Genomic DNA, 21,674 nt, shown 5'->3' on the forward strand with positions numbered 1-21,674 from the left:
TGGTAATGCCTCTCTCTCGCACTTGGCTGAGAGTTCTCAGGGAATAAGGACCACGTCTTACTCATTTTCATGTAATAATTGAGTTAGTAAATCAATGAATAAATGAATTAATGAGGAAGATATACCCCTATCTCCCAGATAAGTGTATCTTTCTTCTTTTCAGGCAATTATGCAGGCAAATGATAAGTAATCCAAATTTTTCCATCCTGCTGATACAGGGTGGTGTATACATCTTGCTCACCTGGGAGGTCTCAAAGACAGATTGCTCAGCTATACATAGGGAAAGAAGATGGGCCACAGAAAACCGCTCTTTCTCATCACTTATTTCCTCACTATTCCCCAGACAAGAACTCTCAGCTCAGCTTGTGTTTTCAGTAATATTTGTGCTTTTGTTTGGAAATGAAGGAAACAGAGAACCAATAGCAGTCATTATTATACAGAAGCAGTGTGTGCAAAGCTGTTAGCGTGGACCTGGCTCAGAGTAAGTGCGTAATAAATGGGAGCTATTATTATTAAAAAATGATCATCGCTAACTCCAACTGATGCTCAATACTGCTTTCTGATTTTAATATTTTAAAGGTGTTTTTCCTTTTCTCTAAAACGTTCTATTGAGAAAAACTTCTATTATGTGAGTTTAACATGACCAAAAAAGTAGGGCAGGTAACGTGGCCAGGGAATGTAGCGCCAAAGGCTTGGTCACAAAACTAGGAAATGATTCGTTGTGCTGTCTTTCACTGAGCACTCACCGTGTGGCAGACACTCTGCTCTGTGCCAAAGATAGACAATGAGTATGAAATACTTCTTGCCCTCGAGAGTCTCCCAATCTAGGAAGAGAATTAGAAACCAATCAAATAAGTACAATACAAAATAACACTAATTACCTATATCAGAATGCAATCCAGAAAAGGATGTAATCGACTATGTCTTATGGTGGGTGGTGGGAGGAGAAAGGATCTGGGAAGGCTGCACAAAGAAGATGAAACTTGAGAATTTTGAAATATACCAAAGGGTACAAGTATGGTAGGGCAGTCTGACCAGAGGGAAACAGCATATATCATCAATTTATTTGCGAGACACTTAGGCCAATGTTCCCAAAGACTAGTAATAATGTTGGTACTTTATTACCAAAATGGAATCTTTTAACCTATCATTCATTCTTATTTTTCTGGTTTTTTTTAAATTGAGCTATCATTGACACATAACAGTGTATTAGTTTTAGATGTACCACATAATGATTTGATATATGTATATATTGTGAAATGATCACCACAGTAAGCTTAGTTAACATCCATCACCACATATACTTACATTTTTTTTCTTGTGATGTGAATTTTAAGACCTAGTCTCTTAGCAACTTTCAAATATATAATACAGTATTGTTAACAATAGTTATCATGCCATTCATTACATCCTCAGGACTTATTTATCTTATAACTGGAAGTTTGTACCTTTCGACCACCTTAGAATTTTCATTCAGCAATGCATATTGGAGCCCCAATGCTAAGAGATGAATTTTCACTGAAGTATTTTCAACAGAATACTCATTGTACTGGATTTTAAGAGACGTTATAGGAAAATAAATTCTTTCATCAAAAACACTTGGTAAATACTGGATTTAATAAAATTAAACGGCATTCTTAAATACAGTATCACTCAGAGTCCTTAGTATGTTAATAGGCTGTGTGAATAGCTAAGAGGAAAAGATAGTATGCAGTGTTTCCAAATATATTTGATCATAGAATTGTTTTTTTGACTGGTCTTCCAGGAAAAATGTTCTGAGGAATAGACTTAAAAGACAATAGAACCAAACAAGTTGTTCATTTATGACTGAAATTAATTTAACTTCTAGCCTCTTTGACCCTCAATGTGGTTATCTGAAAAACAGATCTAGTGGTACCTTCTTTTAATCATCATCTACTCTCTGACTGAATAGACGTGTCAAAGAAAGAAGCCAGGTGGTACTTCCTCCCAGAAGGGCAGCCTAGCCCTGTGGATTAGTTTTCTAGGACTGTTATAACAATGTACCACACAATGAGTGACTTAAACAATAGAAATTTATTTTCTCACAGTTCTGGAGCCTAGAAGTCTAGATCAAAGTGTTAGCAGGGCTGCTTTCTTATCAGGCCTCTTTGCTTGGCTTGTAGATGGCTGCCTTCTCCCTGTGTCTTCACATGGCCTCCCCTCTGTGTACGTCTATGTCCCAATCTCCTCTTCTTATAAGGACACCAGTCGTACTGGATTAGAGGCCACCTCAATGACTCATTTTAATTCAGTTACCTCTCTAAAGATCTTATCTTCAGTATGGTTACATTCTGAGATACTAGGAGTTAGGACTTCAACATATGAATGGGGGGGTGGGGGTCAGCACGGGTACAGTTCAGCTCATAACACCCTTCTCCACAGAACTCCAAACCAAAGATTTCAGATTACTCAAAGCTGATCGATGCTAATCAAACATATAAGAAAAGAATTTTAAAATAAAAAGAAAGCTATATCCAATTCATTCGACCAACTGAGCTCTATTTATACCATCCTCTATGCTAGACAGAAAGATAACGGCTAATAAGACAGACACAGCTCCTGGCCTCACAAAGTTTACAGATGTGTATGACAGCTGTCAATTGCCCATGGAAAAATGTTCATAGAAAGTCAAATAGTTATATGAAATCAAGCAGAGTTAAGTTGGTACTTGGTGAAAGCTGAAAGACTATTATCTCAACTCCACTAAGAACATCCATTAGCTGGACCATGCGCCCTCTCCACTGAAGATCCTAGGGACATAACGATGTGTTAGCATCCATCTTTCTGGGTTTCATGCCCATATCTGAATTTTAGTTAACCTATTATTCTTCAGGAAGTCTACATTTTAGACCTGAATATACTTTCTAATCACCTTGCTAGAGCTTGGATATTTCCCAAATCTCACATGTTAATATGTATCTTTTACGACAAGATCCTTCTACAGAAATGTATTCAACATTTTTTCTTGACTTTTTTTTTTTACTACTTTAATTCTTAGAAGGCAGTCATTTTCTTTAATTCCGAATGATACCGGTGTTTTATTGTAGCTACCTACATGCTATCTATAATATTTATTTGCCAAAAAATAATTTCCGTATTAGCTGTTGCTAGGAACTAAGTTGTAAAGCTCAAATTTGGCTTGTGTTATTGAACTAACCATGCTAAGCCCAATGAGGTTTTTCCTTTTCTTTTTTCCTTGCTGGGGCCAACTGAGTATTCAGAGGTCACTTAGCATTTAGCTCTTATGACAATAGAGAAAAGTTGAAACAAAATGGTTATTTTAGCAATAACAAATATACTTTGGTCGTGTCCTATCCCTCATACTAACAAAGCCCACTTCTGCTTGGACCACCCTGTATGTTTTGTACCACTACTGTGTGTGTCCAGCATTAACCCTATAAAGTAGGGGTTACCTCCTAGAGTAGGTAAAAGTAGGTTTCTGTAGGTTACCTACATAAAGTAGAAAAACCCCATCCCAGTTTTCCTGGGGTCGAGAGGTTCTATGGGATGCTGGAGTTTCGTTGCTAAAACAAAGAAAGTGGAGGACGAACTGGGAGGAGTTGGTCACCCTGCAAAGGCGCAAGTAAACACATTGGATACAAACCCAAAGGACTTTCAAGGAATTCTGCCCAAAATGCCCTCTAGCCCCCACACCGTCTTCTTTCCTCTTTCTCTTATCAGTCTTCATTGCGTAACTCAACTGTAACTTTCTCTGTAAGCTTTCCCTATTGGCCTCCCCTGCCAATCACAGACTCAATTGCCCGATTAAAGCTTCCCAGCACTTCTTCATGCCTCCCATGATTCCCAAGGAAGATTAGCTACTTCCTTGGTTCCCCTTCAATAAGCAAGATTCTCCGTGGAACTGACCATACCTTACGCATGGCACTAGCCTCAGTGCCCGCCCAGTTTTCAACACTTACTAATAAGCTTTTGCTTGAATAAGTGGATGAATAAGAAGAGCATTTTCCTAAGCCTCTAAATTTATTAAAATCAGAAAAACTGAGGATTAAAAAGAATCCTTTAGATAAACTGGTCCAGCCATCCATTGTGATTTCAGTAGACCTGGAGTCACAAGACTTTATTATCTGTACCTCCTTGAGCAAATAACTTAGCCACTTTGAGTCCATTTGTTCATCTGTGAAACACAAATCATAATGATTTCTCCTCAAGGTGTTGGATGGACTAAATAAGATGATATTTGTAAGAAGATGTTTGTAAACTTGAGGGCATTAAACAAGTGTCAGGTATGATTATTATTGTTACCAACTATTACTATTATTATTCAGCAAAGAAGGAAAAAATGCTACTGTAAAGCTTCTACAAAATCTCCAAGTGACCATGCACCTTCTGCTAGAACTTAATCTCTCTGCACGGGGAATTTCTCCCATTCCCTCAACTGTTCCTCATGGAATATAATTTCATATTTTATTACCACCCTTTTCACTCTTCTCTAAATAGTAGCAAATTTGTTTGGGTCTCTGAGGCCCAAAATTGAGCACAGTAGTCCTGATGTAGTCTCAGCAATAATATCCTCTCCTAGCTTCTGACTCCATACATCTGTTAATCGAGCCAAGGCACCCTATAGCTGTTTTAGCAGCAGTCTCATCATGCTACTGGCCCACTTTGAGCCTCAATCAAAGAAAATAGCATCACCCTTTCTATTTTTCCTTATTTTCCCTTTTTGTTGTTCTTGTTGTTACTTTGACATTCTCAGGGTCACAAAGGAAGGTGCCCTTGAGCTGCCTTCTCCCTTCTTGAGCGATTATGGAAGTAACGAGCGGAAAAATGAGCAAAAAACAAAACAGTAGTTCTTTGCCTTCTCCCAGGCCAGGAGTGGAGACTGAATAAATACGTGTTCTTTGCATTTTCCTCTGATGATTGGCAACACTAAGATTCACTTGCTCACATGCTTGTTTTGAATATACAAGTTGATCTGGCTTTAGGTTCGGAACCCCCACTAATGCTTTGAAGCACTGAGACACAGTTCTCACTGGAAGGCCTTTTATTAAGTGGACAGCTAGGGTGTCACAGGCAAGATATTTGCACAGTACATTAATTTAGAGAGGAAAAGGTTTCTGTGTAACTTAACCAGGCTGAACAGCTATTTCCACTTTACCTGAATAAAGTATTTTCATGTTTTATCACACTAGTTTGCAACTGCAAAAGCTTCACCCAGTTTATAAGAGTAGCTATGAACTGTCAGGATATATTATTTGGAATGAAGCCTGACAGCTCAAGGCGTGAAAGTAAAATACATTTTATTGTTTAAAAGCATTTCTCACCATCTCCCTTCCACCTCCCTCCCAAATCCCACCCGTCCCATAGCCCCTCACAGGCACCCCTCCCCTGGCTTGGAATGAGATTCACTACAAACATTCTGAAATGGTTTAATCCTCATTAAATAACACGGCATGAAGGAAAGTCCTAAAGGGGAGTGGGGGAAGGGCAGAGTAGTTTTGCGTGTGTAGCAGGAACAGCTCGCATGGGAGACAGGGTGCCTGCTGGAGTGTTGGGAGCAAAAAATAAATAAATAAATAAGAAGAATTCCAGTTAATATCCTGAGAAGAATTATCATCCACAAAACTGCATGCGCTCTTGGTGTCTGGAGTTTCCTTAAAGCCTCTAGTCTGACGGCCCATCAGAAAAAAAGGCAGCAGAGGGAAATCACTCTCTTAACAACACTTACTCGTGGGACCCTCTAGTTTTTGAAGCAATCTCTGTAAGGTCCCAAATTCTGATGTTTCTGGCACTCGATAGAATTTCCTTCACCAGAGAAGAGTTTTCCTAAGCTCTCTGAAATCACCTTGAAGCTCATACACACCCATCCGTTGTCCTTCATATGTTCTCAAGACTGACATTCTAGGGAACACCAGAAGAGGAGTCATGTTTTAGCCAATGGGCACTCTTCTCCAGAAATTCACTGCCACCTTCCTCTTACCATAGTGTCACCATGATGGAACAGAGGCAGGCTTCTGTTCAGAGCATACACTGCTGAAAAGAACGGACTGGGGAAAAAAATTAACTCACAAATGAAAATCTTTTGTTGTTAATGATATTCTATAATAGAAGCCTAATCTCCTACGTATATTATCATCTGGCAAACCAGTTACACATTTAATATGATTTTGCTGTATAAATTATAAATGAAATAAACAATTCTGTCACCATGGTGTGCAATGAATACACCACATGTTATATGTAAATATATTAGTCATTTGCCTTTTATGTGTCACTGAAATCCATTTTCTTTATGGTGTATTTTCTATTCCCTATGGGTGCCAACCAAAGTCGTTTCAACCATACACATATCGGCCTTTAAAGTGGAATTATGTTGTTATTGTCCTTTTCCTGCCCAGTTTTAATAACACCTGCTTTTGTGCCAGTTTCATTTACTGCTGCAAATTGTAATTCAACAGAGAACAACAACAACAAAAACAACAAAAAGACCCAGCCACCCTAACAGCAAATGTGACTCCAGAAAAGAGCTGTGTGATATATTGACACAATACAGAAAACATATTGAAACAATTTTTATTCTCATTATTTTTTACCCAAAATTAAATACAACCCATAAAGCAAGTTTACGTATTCTGCATGTCTCCCCCTACTCCCAACTAAACCCAAACCCTTGGCTTTTAATGAGATAATTTTTTTTAAAAAACGGAATCAACGGTTCAGCCTTTCTTTCAAGTGGTGGCATTTTTATTTTAAGCAGAGAAGCATAAATGCATGAAGGATGCAAATCTGGGCTCTTTCAATGGCTCACCACAGTGTGACAGCTGTGGATGGGATCAAGACAAAAGCGGTGACTGCTCCAAGAAAATGATGGCTTACGCATCTCTAGCCCAATCAATAATCTGGCATGTTGAGGTCAATCACCGCATGGCCATATTCGGTTTGAGCCAGTCACAGATTATTAGTTTGACACCCAGAGGCTGTTTCGTTCTGCTGTGGATGGCGGACAGAGAGCCTGTGTGTGTCTCTTCAGAACCAAGTGGAGAAAGCCTAACTACTTATAACAGCAGAAGCACTGGCGCAGGATTTTCAGAGAGATTCCATATTTGTTAGGAGTGCCACCTTACAATATTCTCCAGGCTGAGTAATTCTTCTTTGGAAGTTGTCACTAACCTAATTTTGTGTTTTATCCATTTAAAAAAAAATGTTTTAAATCCCTACTATGTTCCAGTCCCTGTTCTAAGACCTGAGGATACAAGTGGAGTAAGATTCATTTTTTATCCTTAAGAAGGGGTGAATCTGGAAGATTCTCCAAAGGTGTTAATGCTCTAAATTTTCCCCCAACCTTTGCATTCTCATCCTTCTAAATCCCCCTCCTCAAATTTCCCACATCCAGCCTTGACAGATATGTACGGGGACAAAGAGAAGAGTGAAAGCGAGATCATCATTGTTGTAGATTATTTATGGTTAATAATATCCTGGTCTGGCCAACGAGAATGGTTGCAAGTGGGTTCCAGAAAGCATCTTAATGCTTTATAAACTACTAAGAGGGCAATAGAATTAACCGAAGGGAAGCTATTTCTGTCTGACCTGCTCGTTCCGTTCCTGCAGTCCACCGCCTGTCTATGGGAGTCACATGCTCACTAACGGGAAACAGTTTGTGGTGAAGAGAGCTCCACAGGAGTCTATAGAACAGGGCACTTGCCGTCTGATATTTCACCAGTCATGTTTTACTGTTTCTCCTGGATGGCACGCCATAGAGTGTAATAAATCTCAGTTTGTTTATATTCTGTGTCTGTATTTGCACTTTGGTGATTATATTTGAATTCATGCAAGATCCCTTTTTTTAAGAACCTGAGCATAATCTCCTCATTAATCCTGTCCTGTTTGTCTGTTATTAATAGGCCACTGTACAATGTATTCTGCTGCAAAACTCCACCAGGCATGACTAATTCAGATAATTAATTTGCTAGAACATTAACACCATCAAATGAGCCTGCTAAACCGGTAAATTTAAAGTAAATTAAACTTAATTTGCAGGTTATTGCAATTAAGTCTGCCTTGTCTTTCTGAGGGATTTCAACATCCTCAGTATTTAAGAGGCAATCATAATGCATGCAAGTGGGCGGGCTTTTTGGCTAATTAACACAAGAGTCTAATCTGCTTTTCAATTAGGGTGGATGTTTATAATGTGCTGGTGACAGTGTTGCGATTCAGTGCAGCATAACAGGAGTGCATGGCATAATTATAGCTGAAAAGAAAAGCTCATGCCGGGCCTTTTTAGGGGTTAATGAGACATTGGCAGCTTCCAGCTGAGGAGATCGAGCCAGTTTAGTGTAGCTTCAAGAGGAAACCACCCATAGGGGTTTCCTTTGAAGTGTCAAAAGGTCCCCTTGTTCTGGGTGGCTTATGTTTCATTTGTCTGAGTGGCATATCAAAAATTGATGAGCTGCCAGCAGCAGTCCCTATGACATTAATTCACCAATTGTGTTTCTAATAGTTTCATCCTTAAATAAATTTGGATGATGAGAACGGTAAGGAGAGTCAAGGTTCTGAAAACAATGAGGGCCAGGCCGTTGCAAGGAGTTTATACAGCACAGACAAATGTAGCAGCAGCAAACGTTAAAGGCACGCCTGGCCTGCTACACCCCGGGTTATTAGCTGGGGGAAGACAAAGATGTATTGTGCCTGTGCCCTCTGCTGAACCACAGTCACCGGAAGCAGTGATAAAGACGTGGCGCTCACTGGCGCTTGGTTGAAACGCTAACTATGCTGGAGAGGAATCTTAGGCTGGAACTTCAGAAGATGAAGCTCCTCTGAAGGTGAGACAGACGGCTCCTCAGACACTCTTAATGAAGCCACCTGTACACCAGGGTGGCGGCCGAGGGGAAATTGCCCAATAGGAGTGTAATAAGATCGTGCCTACATTTAGGGTAAGAAAATAAATATTATCTCCTTCATGTAAACACAAAACCAAGGTCATTTGAGGCTCTCTTTGAAATTGAGCGGTTGCAGAGTACCTGTGGAGAAGCCCTCTTCCACTACCTTTATGGCTTGGTTCAGTGAAGTGCTGTGAAATAATTGTACTCTGTGGTTTTAGATGTTCTGTAGTTATATAGTAAAGAGAAGGGAATTTGGAAATAGCTGTCTCCGGGATGAAGACTTTACAGGATGCGCCTAAAAGTTACCTAGGTTGGAATGACCAGTGTCACACTCCCAAAGTGTTCAGATGAGCAAATGGAAAGTAAAGACATCAAATTTTGTGCAAAAATGAAGGTTATCACCACCATGGTGCTACGTGTTTTAAGAATACCAATTATATGTGGTCATCATAAAGAACATTGCAAAGATGATCCTTCTTTTAGCCTCCTGTAACACGCATGAAGTAAGTTACAGCTGGATAAAACACCACCATTTCACAGATGTGAATGAAAGCAGTCAAATAAGTTATTCCAGTTGCTTGAAGAGAGACTGATTATCTAAATGAATTGAAAACTCTGAACTAGTTGTTATGTAGACACGGCCAAAGAAAGTCATGACATATTACAACAAATGTTGCTGAAGTTCATTCATTCATTCAGTTACTCTCTGAGCACGTTATGTCCCAGACATTGTGCATGAGGCTAAGGCAATAAACAAAACAGACAACGTCCCTATATTCATGAAAATTACAGAAATTCAAAGGAAACCATCAGTTATTGGTAAATGCAATGATGACAATAAAACAGGATAATGTGACAGAGAAACTCCAGTGTTACTTTAAACCATTGGTTAAGGAAAGCCTTTGCAAGGCGGTGACAGTGAGGCCAAGACCAAAAGGAACTGAAAAGTTTTAAGTAGGAGATGACTTAATTTATAGTTTCAAAGCATCACTTTGGAAAATAGAAGTGGAAGAGTGTGACACTAGAAGAATGGAAGTAATGAGACCATTTAGAAGACTATTAATGTCCTCCAGAAGCTACCGCCCAGTCCAAGCTTCTAGATTCAAAATATGATTTCGAAGTAGATTCAACAAGTCTTGCTGTACAGGACATTGAAATTTTGAATAAATGGTTAGACATTTAAGTGACAATGTCAAGTTTGAAGATGGATATATGAGTCTGGAAATTAAGGGAGACACCAGAGCTAAAGATATAAAATAGGAAGGCATCAGCTTGCAATTGGTATTCAGATACATAAGCTGTCTGATGACCCCGATAGAGAGTAAGCTTAGAGAAGAGAAAGAGTCTCAGTATTCAGTTACATAGAGAGAGAGAGGCCAGCAAAGGAGACAGAAGCTAAAGGCCACTAAGGTAGGACAGAAACAAACATGGAATGAAGGAAGGTGACCCTGGAAACAAAAGAAAATGTTTCAAGAGAAAGGGAGCAGTCAACTGTGTGGAATTCTAACGAGAAGTTGAATAAGATGAGAAGAGACAAAATGGTCACTGGATTTAGCATCATGGAGGTCAATTGTGACCTTGACTGGTACCATTTCAATGATGTGTGAGGCCAGAAGGAAGCCTGGTTGGAGTATTTTGAGGAGAGAATGGGAGATAAGGAAGTGCAGTGTCTGCAGGCAATTACTAGGAAGTTTGGCTGTGAAGGTAAAAATGACATAGAATTGTGGACAAAGAGGGAATATGAGATCCAAGAAGATAGTTTTAAATATGGCAGAGATCATGTGTGCATGTTGATATCAACAATCTAGGAAAAGAGGAACGTTAATTACAGAAGAGAAGTAAAAAGTGTTCGAGATCTAGTGTACACGAGGAAGGGTTGGCCTTTGCTGGGAGCAAAAACCCATCTGCCTTAAAAGCTGAAGTAGAATCTGTGACTGGGTTATTTCACTTAGCATAATGTCCTCATGGTTCATCCATGTTGTCACATGTGATGGAATTTCCTTCTTTTTTAAGGCTGAATAATATTCCTTTGTATGTATATACCATATTTTCTTTATCTATTCATCTGCTGATGGACTTTTAGGTTGTTTCCACATCTTGGCTATTGTGAATAATGCTGCAATGAACGTAGGACTGCTTATATCTCTTCCAGATCCTGATTGCAAGCCTTTTGGATAAACACCCAGAAGTAGGATGGCTGGGTAATTTGGTAGTTCTATTTGAAACTTTTTGAGGAACTTCCATACTGTTTTCCATACACTTAATTTTATTTAACAGGGTATTTCTCATTTTAAGTGTCCTTATGACAATAAAATAAAATAATAAGATAAAATTAAATTAAATTTTAAAAAGGAGAATCCAAGTGAGGGGAGATATGCAGGTAGGGAGGTTATGTGAAACAGGCGTTTAAGGGCTGAAAGCAACCAATAATGGATTAGGTCAAATTCACTGTTTAATTTTGTAAATGTGTTTATTACGAGGTATTATACTCTTATTAAAGAAAAAAAGCAAAAAATACAGAAAAGTGAAAGAAAACAATTGCCTGTAACCTGCAGAATAATACAGTGATCTAATAGCTAAGGGAACAGGAAACAGAAGTGATGGGTTTATTTCTGTAAGGAAATCCCACAATGAGACTTAAGAAAGGAATCTATCCAGCCTGTAGGGACCTATATCCAGGACTCATTAGAGAAAGCTCATTTGTACTGGGTCTTTGATCAAAACCTACCTGTGGGCTTGTGATTCGCGCTAGTCTCTGTCATCCTCAGCTATTTCTTAGTGGGTCCTGCCTTAGCAGGCTGTCACAGAAGGTGTCATGTTTTTAATTTCCTTAAGTTTCAAACCGTCTTACAATTGTACAAAGTGGTGTGTGAAACACATAGAAGCTTAATCCTTTTTTAAGAAGGAAATTGTTATGTATGTAATAGGATGATTTAGGAGATTTTTTCTGTTAACTTTTTGGTAAGGCTGCAATGAGGGCAATGTGGAGAACTAAGGCAAGGCAAGATGGGTACCTAGGGTGCAGTGGTGAAGGAGGAGCTCACTCTTGGAGTGTGAAAGTGAGAATGGGCATGTCCTTGAATGTCCCTCCCTTGGTGGGCTACTCATCTTGCCTTACCCTCGCCCCACCCTGGGGAAAGTCTTGCTCATTCACAAGTTATCTCTTGGATCCCCTCTCAAGATAGGATGGGCTAGATATACCAGGAATGAATGCTAGCATGTTCTTTTTTAATATCATTTTAAATATATAGTAACTGGATATGTAGACTTACAGGGAAAGTAAAAAATAAAAGTGGAAAAAACCCCAAAACATGCACAGTTAGAACCAGCTCTTCTTTACTTTCCTAAATTAAAAGTCTATTTTGTTCCATACAAAGATAAGTGACTGTGACTCAATACAGGTCATTACTATACTGAGATGAAAATATGCAAAGCATGGAGCTCAGGCCTGGTCCATAGTAGGTGCTCAATAAATGGGAGCCATTTTTTTTTTTAAAGATTTTATTTTTCCTTTTTCTCTCCAAAGCTCCCCAGTACATAGTTGTCTATTTTTAGTTGTGGGTCCTTCTAGTTGTGGCATGTGGGACACTGCCTCAGCATGGCCTGATGAGCGGTGCCATGTCGGTACCCAGGATTCGAACCAGTGAACCCCTGGGCCACTGAAACGGAAAGCGCAGACTTAACCACCCAGCCACGGGGCTGGCCCCGGGAGCCATTTTTTAAAAAATTCTTATTGCTAGCTCTGATTTTTGTTCAATACTCCATCATCTTGACTTTAATATCTTAAAAAATACACATCAATTTTAAAAATGCTTAATTTGCTTTTAAGTAAACATTTGCATTGACAGCTACTCTTTTGTCCCTTGTTCTGCTCTTACACTAATAATAACTACCTCTTATACAGCATATTAAAATTTACAAACAGCTTTCATCTACAGTAGTTCATTGGCTCTTCACAACTATATAAGTTTGGTAATATTACTCATCTAGTTGGTAGATTAATAAATTGAATTCAGACAAGTTAAGTGACTTGCTCCAGTTCACAGCTGCAGAAAAGCAGAACCAAGATTATAACTCAGGACTTCTAACTTCAGATCTCAGATCTTTCTGCTTTGTGCCATCAACAATTAGATGAAAAGTCTTTTAGACCTGGATGAGTGAGAAATCAGCATGTTTCAGGCTGCTGTTTTTATAAATCTGAGCCACAGGCTGCTCCTTCACAACAATGGGGAGGATAGAGAAAGAAATGAGAGCAGAGTGTGAAAATAAGAACCTGAACTGCTTTTTCACGCAACCAGTTGCCTGTAGAGAGTTCTCCTTACGTATCTATGCATCAGGGTAGCCTAGAATAGAGATTATAGTGTAGTTACCAACAACTCCGATGTCTCAGTGGCTTAAAACAACCAAGTTTAATTCTCACTCATGTGATTCAACGTAATCAGTCAGAGACCAGGTTCCATCCTAAAACAGGTATCCATTTCATAGAAGCTGGAAAAAGAAGACCTGGTAAGCCATGACCTCTCTCCTCCCCAAAACTATCATCTCCCCAGGCCTCCACACTGTCTCTGTTGAATCAGTGGCACCATCACACCTCCAGGCACCAGCGCTCCAAATCTGGGGCTCCTTTTAAACTCTCTCCCTCCCTCATCCTCTCCAGCACCTTGCTAACCACTTACCACATCCTATAGATGTGTCCTTTCTTATATCTCTGATTTCAACATCTTCATTTGAGGAATAATGTCTCAAGGTCAGTGTATATTGTATCTGAGGGCTTCTACTACAAACAGCACTTGAGGAAATGGTTCTTGACGTTTTTGCCTCAGAAAAACACTAGAAAGAGCCCAAAACTTGGAATCAGAAGGCTTTAAGTTCCAAGGTGTTTCCTGTAATATTTTGCAGGCCACTGAATTTCTGTAAGCATGCATTTTTATATCTGTAAAATGGGGATAGTAGAATCCTCATGCCACAAGGTCGTAGTGGGGATTCAATGTTGTCATAGGTGTTAAAGTACTTTGTAAGTTATAAAATCCTGTACTCATGGTAGGAATTGTCATTATCAATACTAATGTGAGCCAGGCAGTAATAACCTTGAAGCAATTAGCAGCTGTTAATACACTAAACTGGATTTACTCGTCCTAATGAACTATAGAATGGCTTTATTTAAAGGACAAAGTCAATCGTTAATTCATTCAAGCGTCCATTAAGCACATATTATAAGGTGGTTGCTATGTTAGGTGCAATAAACTATACAAGCCAAAAAAGATAGTTTCTATCCTCATGGATACTAGCAGTAAGAATCTAAGACAAGATTGTGTTGTGTGGCAAAAACAGAAAAAATCAAAGTACTGTGAGATATTTATTTTAATTTTTTTAAAGATTGGCCCTAAGCTAACATCTGTTGCCAATCTTTTTTTTTCCTTCTTCTTCTTCTTTTCCCCAGATCCCTCCAGTATATTGTATATTCTAGTTGTAGGTCCTTCTAGTTGTGCTATGTGGGATGCCACCTCAGCATGGCCTGATGAGCAGTGCTAGGTTCCCACCCAGGATCCAAACTGGTGAAACCCTGGTCCACAGAAATGAAGCGCACAAACTTAACCACTTGGCCATGCACGGGGTCGGCCCTGCGAGATAGTTAAACAGGGAAAGCTCACGTGCAACAGGAGACATCAAGAGAGATTTAATCAAGCTGGTGGAACCTGAGATGGACAATTAAGAAGGAGTAAGGTTTCAACAAGGGAAAGGTGTAACTCTATATGGAAACATGACCAAATCTAGGTAAAGAGAACCAACCCACGCCTCACTAACTTTGTGACCTGCACCTTGACTCAACTTCTGTGAACTAGCAGGGCTGTGGTGAGGAATTAAAAATGAAGTATGAAAGCAGTGATTCTCAGACTGCAGTGTGCAAATGCACCCGGAGAACTTGTTACGATGCAGATTCTGACGCCGCAGGTCTGGGGTGGGGTCAGAGAGCCTGCCTGTCTAACGAGCTCCGGGGTGATGCTGATGCACTTGATCTGTGGACCACACTTGAGAACAGGACGTAAATTCCTTTGCACGGTGCCTAGAACATAATAGTGCCTGCTCAATAATTGTTCTATTTGTACAATTATTCCCAAATCACTAAATGGTATAAGGAAAAATCTGACATGTAAAAATATAGGAACTGTTCACCAAAGTTTGCCTGGAATTCCTTCAGATTTCTCATGTCAGAATGTATTTCCTAAACATGAACAAATCATAATTCTTAATAACTGACAAAGATAAAGGAACTCAATCTTTAACATGTAGTGCCGATATTTTTCATACAGCAGCCAACACTACTGCTTAAACTATGTACTTTGACAAGTGGTTGGCTCTTTAATTAATAGTCATAATAATCATTTGAAGCTCTGGTCCATCAGAATTTTAAACAACTTGAGAACAAAACCGTCAACAATAGCAAAACATATTACTTTGTCAGGCTCTAATTAATATCAGTTTTAATTAGGCCATAAAAATATGTTTAGTCTCATATAACATTTCTCATTATAACAATTCACATATAACACTTAAATATTCTTCAAACATGAAGACTGTCTCTCTGAGCTGTCTCTGAACTTTGTACATATGCCCATTGTTGCATTGTAATATATTGATATACACTTTATATCTATAATAGCATATTGATGTATACTTTCCTACTAAACTCTCAGCACTTTAGGTTCCTGGCACATAGAAAGAGCCACCAAATTGATAAGAGATGTCACTTTCCTGGCAAGGTGACATCCCAGAGAAGCTTAGACAATTTGACTGGCTTTATTTGCACATTTCAAGCTGCTTAAAAATACTGAAGCATCCTTGATATGTTTTATGTTTTAAGAAAGAGAAAACAATTTAGAAAAACAGCAGATGTGTAAACAATGAAATTCGATGTCATGGCTTCAACAGCAGAATGACTCCAAAACTCCTTGAGATCATAGTGTTTGGTCAGAACAGTCAGCATGACAAGTGTTTTTCCATGACGGTACCATCCACCACAATCCAGAAATAGCAGCCATGGCAGTCGCAGTGCCTGCCTGGAGACTTTGCTAATCAGTTTGGTCCAATGTGACAGCTGGAACAGACCATCCTGTGCAGACACAGGCCAAGATCACACACAATTCACAAGGCTACTGAACGGTGAGTTTCCCTCTTCAGGTTTCACTTTCCAAACACACACAGCATCTTTTCTGCTGCAGGCTCTAAATTAACTTTTAAAACATTGATAATTACTTACAGAGGACCTACTGTGTGCAAATGATAATGATGATCACAATAATAATAATGTGCCATGTACCTGGAGATAGAAGGGTATATAAATTTTCCCCTTCAGTAGGTTATAAACTAGACAATCAAGAAAGCAAATACATAAATATACATGGAACAAATGCTTATGACATTTATGATAGCAATAATAACAATCTGTTTGAGGTTTGAGAATATTTATATTACAGTGTCTATATCTTTCTTTGTTTTTATGAAATAAATCTTTTAAAACTGAAAGAGAAATAAGAGCAATTTAAAAAGAAAAGGAAATCTGCAAGCTTTGGTGCACGCTTTTCTTTCTTTCTGAAAAGCACTGGGCAAAGATTCTTCTGGAATACAAATCACCATAAATTCCGGCCGACAAGTGCATGACTAATCTAATTGCAGGCAGAGAGGATCGCTCGCTAATGCTCTCACTAGAGCTCTGTACTAAACGATTTGCTCAGAGAGCAATTGATGCCCCTAGAAAACTTTGAAAAATGTTCTAGTTAGAAACAACTTTGTCCATGTCATATATTTTCTGTTTTTATCTCCATCATTTTTATTCTTTAGGACATTGGGATGAAAATTTCATCTCTTTTGCTTGAGGGTTCATGTGCTTCTGCTTATTCCTCACCTGAAATCATGAGTTCATTGTGACAGTATAAGACGCCAAATTGGGTGTCAGGGAAATCACTGTGCAGAACCCCAACCCCCAGCCACTACTTATATAGGAAGAAAGAAAGTAAAAGAAAGGCCAGTAATTTGTCTTCAGAACATGAAACCCATTACTTAGAAATTATTGTTAATTATATATTGAGATAAATATAGAATCATCATTTCTGCAAGCCTTGGAAATAGAAAAGCTCTTAAAAATTTATTAGTGTCCTTAAGATTTGGATGATATACGACAATAAATCACTGTGCATGTGTGCAGCCTTTGAGATCCTCAAAGAAAATTACCATGCAATTGCAAATACTGAACTTCTGGCTGTGGATATAGCAGCAACTCTGTCCAATTCTCCCTCATCTATCCCAATGGGGGAAAAACATTACCATAAATAATGTAGAAGAGATGTTGACCTGTCACAGTGCGCTTTCTCATTGCTGTGTGACATTTTCCCTCACACACCTCTTACAGACAACTCAGCCTGCCCAGAAACCCCAAAGTTCGGTCTCCAATCCTGTTACATCTCAGAACATCTTATGCAACTCCAGTCTAGAAGAGCTGAAAATAATGAGTGCAGTTGAGGAGGGGGAGAAATTTGTATAAAGGGGTAAATCAGAGGGAATCTGTAGATCAGGAGGGCCAATAAAATTTGAGTTGATTTCATGAGTACATTTGGAATACCTTAACATGGATGCCATGAAGATTATCATGACCAATAGATAAGCATCACAAAATACTTTAAAAGGACCAAATAATCAAAATTCAATACATTTTGCCCCTTCATTATAGTTGTACTTCACATTGGCTGGATTTTCCTGAGATCTCAGTATACCAGGAGATTTAAGCTATTTCAACTGTCAAATAACATCAGTTTCCGGACCTTTTTATTTTCAACAGGAAATGGCAAAATATATGTAGCATGGGTAAATATAATTGAGACCAACAGGAGTTTTGAAGGCCGATGTTCATTACAATTCAGTTTTAAAGATTGCCATTGGCCAAGCATTCTACAAGTTTATGTCAAAGACTTTCTATATGCAGAGCAATACACATGAATGCACACGCAAAGAATGGAACATGGTTGTGCCCACAAAGGTTGACAATCTACTTCGATAGCTGATAGTGGTACATTTTAAACAGTTGGACAATAATTAATGCCAAGATGAAATACCATAAAAATTATACTTATAGGTGATGGATGGAAGAAAATTACTATTATCAATAAGTATCTGACATATATAAAGTATATTGGGGAAACCAGGAGCTTTAGAGACAGACAGGACTAGGCTGGAATGCCAGCCCAATAAATTACTAACTGTGTGATACTGGGTAGTTTATCTAAGCTTTCTGAGCCTTGGTTTTCTCATCTGTAAAATGGAGTTAATGATACATAGCTCATAGGGTTGTTGTGAGAATTAAGCCAGATAATATATGTGAAGAACTTAGCATAGTACCTGGCACACAGCAGGAACTCAGAAAATATTAGTTTCCCTTCCCCTTTGCTGTGGGGCGTTCTGGGACAACAAAGATACAGTCCCTAAAGTTCACAAACTTACAAACTAATTAGGAAGATGAGACAATGCCTCGAGAAATGAAAACTACATAAGCTAATAGTGAAAAGTGGCAACTAAGTATGCAATAGGATCCAGAGGACTAAGAAGGAGACAGGATTTTTGGCAGCTACGATGAGGGGAGTTTTCCGGGAAGGAGATAGAATTTGCGTGGTTATAGATGAACAGGATTCAGACAGGTAGAGAGTAGGAGAGAGGGCAGGGAAATCCAGCGTGAGTTTGACAGCTGGTGACTAAGTGGGTTGGCAAGAGCAGTCATCAGAGATAGGGCTGAAGACAATGGGGTTGGGGGCAAGCAAATTAGATTAAGGGGTTCAGGGCTAAAGGCAATGGGAGACAATGGAAATTTTTGTATGGGAAAATGACATATCAAAGAAGTGATTTAGAAAATAATCCAAAAATACAGACTTTATGTGCTTTTGTTTTTTTCCAACTCAACTATAAGTTCCTAAATCAAAAGAACTATGCCCTTGTCCCTCTGGGCTAGCAAAAAGATATTCTATTCAGCCAACAGCAGTGGGTTTTTTTTCCTGTTCCATTGAACGTCAGAAAGGGCTCCACTTATTTGTCTTTTATTGTTATGAAACGTTTTTCATGAACCACAGAGACATCACTCACAATTGATGTGGTTCAGACTCAGGCAATATTTGGATACAAAAGACCTGAGTTGCCAACAGATATTGTCAGAAGCTGAACCATATGCATGGTCTTCAACTCTTGTCTGATATCCTACTATTTCTTACCTTTGAAATTCTACTCTGAATTGTGGGATCAAGAGGGTTTCCAGCGTACTTAAACATCATAAAGCAATGCACTTGACTTTTATGAATGCTCCTAAAATGTTTAATGATTTGTTCAAAGATTTACTCTTGTACCTAGAAGTCTCAGCAGATATCAGAGGCACCTCATAAATATCTAGAGGAAACAAAAGTTTTATCTTAAAATAATTTTAAATGGAATTTTCCAGGTTGCATATTATCCTGTATATATTTATAAGATATAAAGCTTTGGTAGTCGAGAAAGACCTTAGGAAATTCTTAAATGGTTTGTCACCTTGCGGGCAAAAATAGCCTGTACCTTCTTCAGCAGCTTCTACAGGGGGCTACTCTTCTCACAGCTGTTCTGTGTTCACAACTGCACACCAACTTAAGCTAATATAGTACTCTAAAATGGAAGTAATAATACTGACTTCATAGAGTCATTGCAAGGATTAAGCAAGATGAAGCAAAAAAAGAATTTAGCACAGCAGCTAGCACATAGCAACCATTCATTAAATGTCAGTAATTATTATTATTATTGCAACAAATGAGTCTTTATTATTGTATCTACTGCAAGATGGGAAAATTAAGTATTTTTTTAGATAGTCCCACAAGGGAAAATAAGGCCACATTTTCTTTGATAGTGAATTATATGATAGTTAAAAATTTATTTAACAAAGCTTTTTGAAGTACTTTATTTGGGTACTCTGTGCCTACTCACTAAAGTAGGCACAGAGTAATCAAAGATACGTAAGACCAATCTTGCCTTCTAGAGTCTCACAAATCAATTGGGAGACACATTCAGACATATAGTTGAAATCCAAAGGAATAAATAATATAAGAGAGTTATGTTCGAAGTGCCATGAGAGAACAGAAGAGAGAGTGATTAACTTAGTAAGGGAGGTTAGAAAAGAGAGAAAAGGTAATTATTTCATTGGAACTTATTAAGAGAATGGATTATGTCAAACAGAAAATGAAAGAAAAGATCATTTTAGGCTGGGTAAATATCATAGGCAGAGAATCAACAATATGGAAAAATGTACTGTGTTAAGGGAAAAATATACCTCTGTTTTTTTGTTGTTCTTATTGTTTGTCGTTTTTGGTTTTTTAGAGCCTGAGTTTTGACATTAGAGATGTAGGTGAAAAATGGTTAGTGAATGGATGGGTTATGATGTGGTTGAAATGGATGACATGCTAAAGAAAACAATTCATTTTGAAGGTAATGAAAAAAGAAAATCTTTTAAGTGAAAGTGCTGTAGGATCAGATCTGTGTTTCCAAAAGAAAAAGAGTGGGCAGTATGGAGGATAGATTGGAGGTAGTCAAGAGAGAAAGCAAAAAGACCATTCAGGATGTTACTTTAATAGACCAAGAAAGGATGATGGCCTGAACTAAAACAGTGAGAGTAAGAATAAAGAACAAGGGATGTTGACTGACGAGGAATAAAAGAGGAGGGAAAAAATTATTTAGGGGGAACTCATGGCATTCTAACTGAGCAGGGGGGAAATGGCACCAACACAGATCAGACATGCCAGAAGAGGATATGATTCAAGAGAAAATATGTGTTCGATAGGTCTGGCCCACTGCTGTAACAAACAACCTCAAAATTTTAATACCTTAACAGATAAAACTATGTCTTATTTGTTTAATAAGTTAGGCAGTTAGTAATAGCAGGCTATCTCCTCTACATAGTCATTGAGGAGTTTAGGTTTCTTCCATCCATAGTCCAGGCATACCCTAGGGCCACACAGTCCTTTGCTGGATCTTCAACATCTAGAAAGTAGACAGGAATAGAGAGTGGAAAGTAAATGTACCAGGCCTAGAAATGTGCACATAACTTTCATCAACACACTATTAACCAAGCTCCATCACATGGCTACACCTAATTGCAAAAATGGCTGAGAAATGTGCTATATTACCAGGAGAAAGAAGGAAATGAAATGATTTGGTGAAAAACTAACTAGTCTTTGCCACACGACATGAAATGCAGATGTCCAGAAAGCAAGTGGATCTCTGGAATTCAAGAGAAGACCTGATGGGAGAGAGAGATTCAGAAATCATAGCTATGCAGAAGGAATAGACAGTGTGGTGTGGTCAAGGAACAGTGCGTACCATAAGAAAAGAAGGTACTACTACAGAGGTGTCTACTACATAGAAACTACACACGAAAATTAGGTACAATTATTATATGGCAATTCTCTATCCTTGCTTTCTGGACCATGGTTTTTTGGAGAGCAGAGCAGTATAACCACGTAAGGATGTGGATGTGATTGCATGTGTCCCTGATCAATCATATATCTATTATCTATCTATCTGCCTATCTACCTACCATCTATCATCTATCCATTTCTACACCTATATATTGAATGCATGGTAAGGAAAAGGCACTGTAATAGGGATATGGGATGGCATGGAAAACGTTTAGGAAATAATTTCATACAAACCTACAGAGAGTGAGGGAGGTAGGCAACCAGTTAAAAAGATCATTTTGGAACAGATACTGGAGGGCTGAACTGGACTGAAGAGACTCTAGTCTAAAGAAAAGCAATAGGA

Source organism: Equus przewalskii, chromosome 16, assembly GCF_037783145.1.
Source record: "Equus przewalskii isolate Varuska chromosome 16, EquPr2, whole genome shotgun sequence".
In the NCBI taxonomy this organism is placed as follows: Eukaryota; Metazoa; Chordata; class Mammalia; order Perissodactyla; family Equidae; genus Equus; species Equus przewalskii.